The 10241-nt window shown below is 38.5% G+C and overlaps 1 non-coding gene across 1 annotated transcript; it reads right to left on the bottom strand.

Moving 5' to 3' along the window:
• Window positions 1-236: 236 nt before the first annotated feature.
• Window positions 237-343, bottom strand: LOC127683805 (U6 spliceosomal RNA). Its single transcript, XR_007977609.1, has one exon. It is a non-coding gene; the product is annotated as a U6 spliceosomal RNA (small nuclear RNA).
• Window positions 344-10241: the final 9898 nt, after the last annotated feature.

The following is a 10241-nucleotide window of genomic DNA, read 5'->3' as shown; positions in this document are numbered from 1 at the left end:
GTCTAATTGCTCTAGCTAGGACTCAAGAACTATATTGAAAAGATATGGAGAGAGGGGACAGCATTGTCTAGTCCCTGATTTTAGTGGGATTGCTTCAAGTTTCTCTCCATTTAGTTTGATGTTGGCTACCGGTTTGCTATATATTGCTTTTACTATGTTTAGATATGGGCCTTGAATTCCTGTCCTTTCCAAGACTTTTAGTATGAAAGGATGCTGAATTTTGTCAAAAGCTTCGTAAAAATATGGAACGCTTCACGAATTTGCATGTCATCCTTGCGCAGGGGCCATTTAAATCTTCTCTGTATTGTTCCAATTTTAGTATATGTGCTGCCGAAGTGAGCACCTTTGTTTACAATCTAAAAGGTTTCCCCTTTACCAGCCCCCCTTATGTCCTTTAAGTCCTCTTCTCTCCATCCATTCTCCTATGTTCCCCCTTCCCTTTTCTCTGTCCTGGTACTCCTCTATAATGCTGGATCAAGCCTTTCCAGGATTAGGGCCCTCTTCTTCCTTCTTCATGGGAATCATTTGATATGCTAATTGTATCTTCAGTATTCAGAGCTTCAGTGCTAATTAATATCCACTTATCAATGATTGCATTCTATGTGTATTCTTTTGTAATTGCATTCCCTCGCTTAGGATGATATTTTTCAGTTCCATTCATTTGCCTAAAAAATTCATGAATTCATTGTTTTTAATTGCTGAATTGTAAGTACGCCATTGTGTATATATCAAGGACCTCCACATAAAACCAGACTCACTGAAACTAATAGAAAAGAAACTGGGGAAAACCCTTGAGGACATAGGCACCGGGGAAAAGTTTCTGAACAGAACACCAATAGCTTATGCTCTAAGATCAAGAATTGACAAATGGCATCTCATAAAAGTACAAAGTTTCTGTAAGGCAAAGGACACCGTCAAAAGGACAAAACAGCAACCAACAAATTGGGAAAAGATCTTCACCAACCCTACATCTGATAGAGGGCTAATATCCAATATATACAAAGAACCCAAGAAGTTAGACCCCGGGGAACCAAATAACCCTATTAAAAAATGGGGACAGACCTAAACAAAGAATTTTCACCTGAAGAAATTCAGATGGCCAAAAAGCACCTTAAGAAATCCTCAACATCATTAGCCATTAGGGAAATGCAGATCAAAACAACCCTGAGATTTCACCTCACACCAGTAAGAATGGCTAAGGTTAAAAAGTCAGGAGACAGCAGGTGGTGGAGAGGATTTGGAGAAAAAGGAACACTCCTTCACTGCTGGTGGGATTGTAAGATGGTACAACCACTCTGGAAATCAGTCTGGCATTTCCTACGAAAACTGGACATGACACTTCCAGATGACCCTTCTATACCTCTCCTGGGCATATACCCAGAGGATTCCCCAGCATGCAATAAGGACACATGCTCCACTATGTTCATAGCAGCCTTATTTATAATAGCCAGAAGCTGAAAAGAACCCAGGTATCCCTCAATGGAGGAATGGATGCAGCAAAAGTTCTTAAGAGCAGAACCATGTTTCCACCCTTTATTGAAGCCTTGTCATAAATGACGAACTCAGAATATCAGAATGCTTGCTAAGGTCAGAGTAAGAGGGTACGCAGGAAGTTTCTATAGAGTGTTATCCTGTGCTTGATTCCTCCATGAATTTTAGTGCAAAAACTGACACCAGGATCATTGGTCACCAGGGAACTGGGAGAGCATTAGCCAAGGTGTTCCAGATGTGGAGTTGAAGATCTACAGTCTCAGACATACCAATATCTCGCATTACACTTGTGAACCTCACCTGAATTTCAAGCACACTCCTTGTTGTGACCTTTAGAACCAACAAAGTTTTCTCTTCAATAGACCAATGACGGTTGTTTTCTGCTGTTTTTCCTAGTAAGAAGCCTGAGTAAGATCTACAAAACTAGTTGCCTCCTGAGGAAGTATTGGTAGAGAAGTGACTGGGAAGGGTTGAAGAAATATAGACTTCTACAAGAAAGGGTTAGTTTTATATGCCCTGTTGCTCACTTGCCTCCATCCTCAGCCTCTATAATTTTAAAAACCATTCAACTTTTGTAAGTCAATTGTCTCCTGTCTTCTTCAGGTAAAGGAGCATTTATATAGTGTCATTTTCTTAAAGAATATATGGGATATTTCCAGACTTACTAATTGTCTTACCTCGGCAAAAGTGATTCCTAGCACTGAATTTGGAGGTCTGCCATGAGGAAATAGGAAAGAGTTCGCATATTCTTAGTGTGGGACATTGTAGGCACTCAGGTCTTCACTTTTTTTCTTCAGTGAGACCATGTGCCAGTTTTCCTGTGCATTTTCCATCTGCTCACACAATTTGCTCCCTGCTCCTTTCTCTAGACACTGTCAATGCTAACAGTCATCTATGTCCCAGCCATTTAAGTAAGGTACTGAGAATAAAATAGGGGTGTAATTGAAGAAGTTCTGTTTTGAGGAAACTTGGGTTCTGATTGGAAGAATTAGATATAAGTATTATTAGATGATTCACACAAATGCCCTCCACTTTTAGCATCAGCATAGACATGGCCTGACCTTCAAGTGGGTAGAAATAGCCATAGCCAGAGCCACTAAGTAGGATTTTGAGCCTCTTTGTTTTAGCCTTACTAGTGCTTCAAACTCTAATATCATAGGCATTGACATTATGGTCATGGGTTCAGGAGTCAGGGAAATAAAATCTTCCTCCAGACCAGCACTTTTAGGGCTGTTGATGTCTCGTTCTAAACTTACCCTTCCCAGAATACAGTGCATCAGTTGCCGGTGCACTCTTCTGTCATGGTTTAAACTCTCCATTGAGTCACAAAAAAATGAACACCAGCAAACCTCTGGGGCTGTTTTTCCTACATGTAAGTATCTTCATAACCACATTCCATTTCAGATGTCACTGCTAGTGCCCTTGTTTCTACCAATCATCATGCCTCTTTCACTGTAGATATGTACAGTATCTAATCTCTTCCTATCAACATACCAGTCATTTTATACCAGGCCATGATCCACTCCACCTTTCATCATTCAGGAACTCATCTTTCTCCTACTTGACTCTGTAGACCACTATCAATCTTTCTGAGATGAGTCCATGTCATAAGAGGAATGCTGGGGATCTACTAATGGTAACAGAGAATAAATAGTATTAGGATCAAGAAACCCATTTCTCTGTCTATGTTTTCTCACTTTGGGTCACTTGTAACATATTTGTTTCCAAACTGAGGCATTTTATATGTGAAGTAAAATTTGTAATTCTTCTATATCACTGTGCATAGTTGGAAGCAGAATTGCATCTATTTAGGCAAAATTCATGAGGACCTTTGTGAACAATTGTCCTGGAGGACTTACATGGGTTGCTGCAATCAGCTCATAATAATATGTGCTTTCCTTCAGAAACACCATCAGAAATACTACTTAATGGAGTGGCTCAGAGGTATCCCTCTTCATGACCTATAGACTATTATAGACTTAAGTTTCATCCTTCTTATTGCATTACTTTCCTCATAAAAATAATGTCATGTAAATCGTTTAAAGATTTATTTATTTATTATGTGGAAATACACTGTAGCTGTGTTCAGACACTGCAGAAGAGAGTATTAGATCTCATTATGGATGGTTGTAGACCATCATTTTGTTGCTGGGCTTTGAAATCAGGACCTTGGAAAGAACAGTCAGTGCTCTTAAGCACTAAGTCATTTATACAGCCTCTGTCAGTGTAATTCAAACAACTAAAAAATAAGCTATGGCATGCAGGAAACTCAAGAGTGGCTCCTATCAAGTACCAATAAGGTCAGTAGTACCTGACCAAACTCACTCAGAAAAAATCATATTACATGAGATTATCCTGCACATGAAAGTTTTTGGGTCTGGCTTCAAATAATCTTTGCTGCTATTCTATCTTTGAAAGTTTTCCCTGATGTCCCAGGCAACAGCTGGCCTCAGCAGAGCTTTGCCAGTGGATTGACTTTCACATCACTTATCTGGAAAAGCTATTTTATGAGTGTTTACTGATAACAGAATGGCATATAACATGTCTACCCAAGTTTTTGCCTCTACCTTTAAAGTTGCTGTTGAGAATGTGACTATGTCTTTCATCTCAGATTATTGACTCTCCATTGGGTTCACTACAGGTTCCACAGAACCCACATTAGCTCCTTGAATAGTGTGTGTATCTATTTCCTATGCAATCTCATTCAGGGCAGAAACTTCAGAGGAACTCACAAGAATGGAGACTGTAGAAGGTACCCTTATTCTGAAGAATCCAAGGAACTCTCTGAAAGCAGGGGCTCTCCATCTTTACACTAGGAGTTTGTTTGCTAATTAGGCATGTGCTTATTCTTCCTACATTTTCTCCACTCTTATTATTTTTGGAGATATACTTTGATCTTTTTTGGCCTTAGAAATAGAGTCCAACCAAGACTAATAACAGAACAAGTTTTGAATGTCACTGCAGATGATTCCCTTGGTCCCACCCTCTCATACACTCCTACAGCAGAAATATATAAGGGCAAAGAAAAACACTACAGCTATAAAATATCCATTGTTTGACACCTGAGAATTATCTGTGACATATACATGGGGAAAGCAGATCCCAAAGATTTGTGAAGATGCCTCTCTCTTGGGCTTCATGTCATAGAACTGTTTACTACTCTTGCCAAAATTTGTTGGTGCTGATCTTGGGAGAATATCTATCAAGTATGATCAGTGACACAAGACATCTGTACCCACTAAGAGGCCACAGATGCTTGGATTCTCAAATACAGACATATTCTCTAGCAGATAACAGGAGCATCACTGAAACTGGTTTCAGCTTCCCAAATCTTTCCTAATAAATTCTTGATCCTCCTGGGACTAATGAAATCTTGCCTCAAGCATCATTATAGCCACCCTCACTTATTATCCATGTAATGTTCATTCTCCTGTGTCACCTATATACATAATGAGTCCTACAGCACATCATAGTGCCACATAGAGAGATGGTATTTATTATCTTGTGCAAAATTACATCTATTTATCACAGACTGGTCCAACAGAAAGGTGTTGAAAAAAATATCTGAATTCATTGTGGCTCAGAAAATTTACCTTATTTTTCTAAGAATATTCACATTCTAAACATTTACAATTAATCTGACTCTGAACCCAAACCAGTGACATATTTCTTTAAAACAGCCAGAACTACTTCAACCCAAGTTGTGCCACTCCTTAATGATTAGCTTTCAAACATATTATCCTGAGGAACATTATTATTCAAACAAACCTATTCCACTGTCCCCATAGTCTTATAGCCATATAATAATGCAAAAAATACTTATTCTAACTTCCAAAGTCCAGATATTCTATAGCAGTTAAAAAGTTCAAAGATCAAAGCCTCTTCTGAGACTCATGCAATGTCTTAACTGTAACTCCTTGTAAATTCAAAATAAATAAGCCACCTGTAAACTCCCAACATACAAGAGAACAGGATCTACAGTTCCATTCTAAATGAGAGGAAAGGATATATTGAGAAAATATTGAACCAATGCAAGATCAAAGAGGCAGGACAAAACAGAAATCTATATCTCCATATTTGACACTGAAGCTCACCTGAGATCTCCAATTCATTTCAGCTTTGTTGCCTACAAAGCAGTTCTCTCTCTCTTGGGCTGGTTTTATATGTTGTAAAGAGTTCTCCTTGTAAACAGCAGGTATCCCATAGATGTAGAATCTCCAACAGCTGGGATCTTCAACATAATGTAGGCTTTACTTTCAATTCTTCTCACAGTGTCCTGTCTTGACTCCAATTGAGGGACATCATTGAAAATGCCTGAATCCAGAAGTTTTATTTTATTTTATTTTACTAATTAATTTATTATTTTGTTTAGCATAGAGGGGGATATTCAGTAACCACTTTTACTGTATCTTTGATTATAAAGCAAGTAACACTTGGACAATATTGCCAAATATTGCTACTACTAGAAATTGGTCCCTGATATTTCAAATATTTTTTTTACCAGTTTCTTTTTTCAGTCATTTCCTTTGCTGGTGGATTAAGCTTTTCTTTAATTCTTCCTCCCAATTTATAAGCTTAGTTTCCTGAGGTCTTGCCCTAAAGTCACCACTTCCTCTATGCCATTTATGACCCATGTTTTGTATTGTTTATTTATTTATTTATTTATTTTTTGGCGGCAGTGATATTTTTAAGACTTTCTCTCTTTGAGCACTGGAGCTGGTACCTTTATCCTTCCTGCTGCTCCTTTGCTTAAAAAATACATATTACATAGGATAGGTCACTAAACTTCATGATACAGCCAATACTAGGGTGTTTTTAAATCTCCTTTGCTAATGTCATTAATCTAAAACTCTTGAATTTAGTCCTAGGCAATTTTTGGGTCAAGGGCAAAAAGCAGTCACATTATTTGTTGAAACATTATAATAAATATCCCTAGGACACTCACTAATATTCTTCATTTCTGAAAATTCTTACAATGGGCTCTCAAAATTCAAATTGTTCTCAGCATTGTCTTACATGCACCCTCTAATATGGCTCATGAAGCATGGCTAAAGTGATTTCAATGGCTTTCTTAATTCAAAGCACCAAATGCCACATTCCACCAAGTAGCATGCTCAATGCTGTCACAGGAATACCAAATTCCCTAATAAAAACTTGTGTCTAAGTCAATGTTCTCTTGCTTTGAAGAGACACCTTGAACATGGCAACATTCATAAAGGGAAAATTTATTTCAGGCTTGCTTACAGTTTCACAGGTGTAATTCCTTGTCATCATGGTGGGAACATGAAGACATACAGGTAGACATGGTTCTTCAAAAACAATAGATAGATCCATATCTCCATCTTCATGTGTCAAGAAGAGAGAAAGCCTCTGGGCTTGGCTTGTGCTTTTGAAATCTGTTTCTACCCCTAATGACATACTTCATCAAACAACACCATTTGTGCTTCAACAAGCTCAGTCTACCAATCCTCTCCCCAAGTAATACTACTCTCAGAAGAGCAAGCATTGAATATGTTAATTCAGTTGGGAAGATCAAAAAAATCAATGAGAAAACAGCCTGATGAATAGAATTTTTCGAAGAAGAAATACAAAAATATCAATCTACTACTAATTCCTCTACATATAAGCTATACTTGAGTAATTTGGTGTTGTAGAAATCCTAGCGCTGGGAGCTATAGTTGTCCCTAATTCTTTCTCCTATATGTGGTCCCCTTTGCAATTTAATGGGTTGTCTTGTCCATGATTGATGTGATAGTATGTGCTGGTCATATTGCAGCTTGCTAGACTATGTTTGGTTGATGTCCCTGTACAGCCTACTCTTTTCTGGAGGAAGGTATGGGTAGGATAATTTGGGAGATAAGATGGAGGGTAAAGATAGGAGGTGGGTAGGCAGGTAAATCTGCAATTAGAAACATATAAACAAAAGTAAAATAAATACTAAAACAGAAGCAAAACATAGTTAAAAATAGGATTCCTCATTTTTCCTTGATGCCTGGCTAGAAATTGCAATGTCACCATCTCCCTTAAGGTTCTGCCAGCAGAACTTCCCAACTATGGCATAATGTACTCTGAATCTATGAGTCAGTCTCAACTATTTATTCTTTCAGCTGTCCTCTGTCATGATACTTTTTCAGAATGGTAGAAAATCTAATTGAAAAAAGAGAACATTGATTACACTGTGTGTGTGTGTGTGTGTGTGTGTGTTTATTTCATTCATGTAGGAGTGATTTTTCATTGGCTCCACAAAAATAGAAAGAACACAATGTAGGAGAACAAGAATCTTTTGTGGAAAGTAATTTCAAGGGGACCAATACTTTTTACCAACCTTTGATGATGATATGCCAAAGGTAGAACGGTGGAATGGCTTAAAAGGAAGAACGATGGAAGGAAGAAATAGCAGGAATGTGAGAGTGGGGGAAAACTGTTAAGGTCTATTTCTTTTTTGTTGTTGTTTTTTGTTTTGTTTTGTTTTGTTTTGTTTTTTGAGACAGGGTTTTTCTGTGTAGCCCTGGCTGTCCTGGAACTCACTCTGTAGACCAGGCTGGCCTTGAACTCAGAAATCTGCCTGCCTCTGCCTCCCAAGTGCTGGGATTAAAGACGTGCTCCACCACAGCCCGGCTAGGTCTATTTCTTCTGTGATCTGAAGTGGGAACCTCCATGGAGAAAATGAAGATCTTTTATTTAAGCACATTAAAAGCACCAATATTAGTTTTACCCTGAAGATCATTAAGAAAATAAAAAGACAGGAAAGTTTTGTAGAAGTTAGAAATACATACCACAAAGGAGAGGTCACTCCACTGCAGGCTAGGCTGTTTGTAATTTGATACACTTGCATCTGTGTCTACTTTTTAACTTGGTAGGATCTGAATATCAGCAGTGGCCTGAGAGAGAGAGAGCAGCCAGTTAATGAGATTAAAATTGAGGAAAGACAAATGTGAGTTCATTCAAGGAGTCCTTTCAGATTTTATCAAATACCTCACACTTCCCTAAAAGTGTCTTTGTGTTTGCTTCATTTTAAGAGATGCTTACAGGACAAGGAGATTAAATGAGGGTGCAGAGGCAATTCTGGTATGATTACTTTGCTATATACATCAAATTCCTGTTTGTTGTAGAAATGATTGGGAGAAGGTAAGTACTGTGGTATGAATTCTGCCCATTTCTCAGCAGGACAGCTTGGAATTTTGTGAGACATTAATTGCTAACGTGCAAAATAAAATCTAAAAACAAACTATACTATAGGATGATCTTGAGAATATGTCTGTGTGATTCTGGTTTTTGATAATTGCAGTTCATAATGACAGAAGGTTATTGCTAACTAAAAGATTCATTGGGTGTTTGAAGGACTATATCAGAGCCTGAATATTTGAGGATATCTTGTGTCTACTTGTGGTAATGTATTTGCTGATATACAGGTGAAACATGTTTATTTTTTAACTCCCAATCTCAATATTCAAATTTTGTCAACTGAGATGCTTGGTCTTTGTTCAGAAAGATCCAATAGGCCAGGCAATGGGACAAGTCAGTTGGATTATAAAAAAATTAAATGTTCATCTGTGTGTAGGAAATATGCTCCATATGCAGGCTGGAGAAATAATTTCACAGCTGCTTTATATAACCTCTCTCACTATGTTATACTTATATACATTGGCAGTATTAATTGACTCTGTGACTTTGGTAGTAGTTGTAGCCAAACAGATCAAAACTTAGCCGAGCAGATCCAGCAGCAATCATGGCAGGCATATGTGCCACTGATAATTTTTCCCTGAGCCAGCCTAGAATGTCCAAGCCCAGATAGAGTCCACAGATGCTGGATCAGGCAATGGAGTAAGCCACTGATAAAAAGACAGGTTAACATCTGGCTACTTTAAAGTCAATGAGATGCAAGAGTGGGGCTACAAAGGTTTTCCCAGTTCCTTCACTAAATGAATCTGTTTTGCCAGTTGCTAAAATCCTGGAGTCCTTTGTCACTGACTCTGCCTCTTCTTTTCCTTGACCACCAAGGCCCTTGGTTAGGATAGCAAGCAGCAAATAGTAACATTCAGAACAGGTATAATGTCTTCATTGATGAAGGGAGTCCTGATAGTATATTGTGGAGCATCAGAAGAGGACTGCATAATTTCTTGGATTAGTTAAATGTTGATGCTATCATGAATCTCATTGCCCTAAATCACAGACCTACTAACTAGAAAATATCATCTAGAGTAAGGTAACTCAACCACAAAAGAAGACACATGGTATGTACTCACTGAAAAGTAAATATTAGCTCAAAACCTGGTATACTCAAGTTAAAATTAACAGCCCATATGAAGATTTAGAAGAAGGAAGGACAAAGTATGGGTGCTTTGGTCTTACTTAGAAGGAGAAAGAAAATACTCATGGGAGCAAATATGGAGACAAAGCTTGGAACAGAGCCCAAAGGAAAGGCCTTCCAGAGACTGCCCCACCTGAGATTCTATCCTATATACTGTGAGGGGCCGCCCGTTGCTCCTGCAAACTCCATTACAAGATGGCGTTCGCATCTAGCTAGAATGTATCATTAACCGGCGAACAAATCAGTGCGCGTGCCTGAAGTGATTTAACGTCCTTCGGTCTCTGCCTACCTCGTGGCGTAATATGGGCTGATGAGCTGCCACCAATTAGGAAGTGCCACGTCCTAGGCGGGCTTACCAGCCTATATAAGGGACGGTTTTTCAGACCGTTAGAGTCTCTGTTGTTTAAGCTTATGCTCTCCCTCTCAAGAGCCATTAAAG

Source organism: Apodemus sylvaticus, chromosome 4, assembly GCF_947179515.1.
Source record: "Apodemus sylvaticus chromosome 4, mApoSyl1.1, whole genome shotgun sequence".
Lineage (NCBI taxonomy): Eukaryota > Metazoa > Chordata > Mammalia > Rodentia > Muridae > Apodemus > Apodemus sylvaticus.
This window is presented reverse-complemented; position numbering and strand designations above follow the sequence as displayed.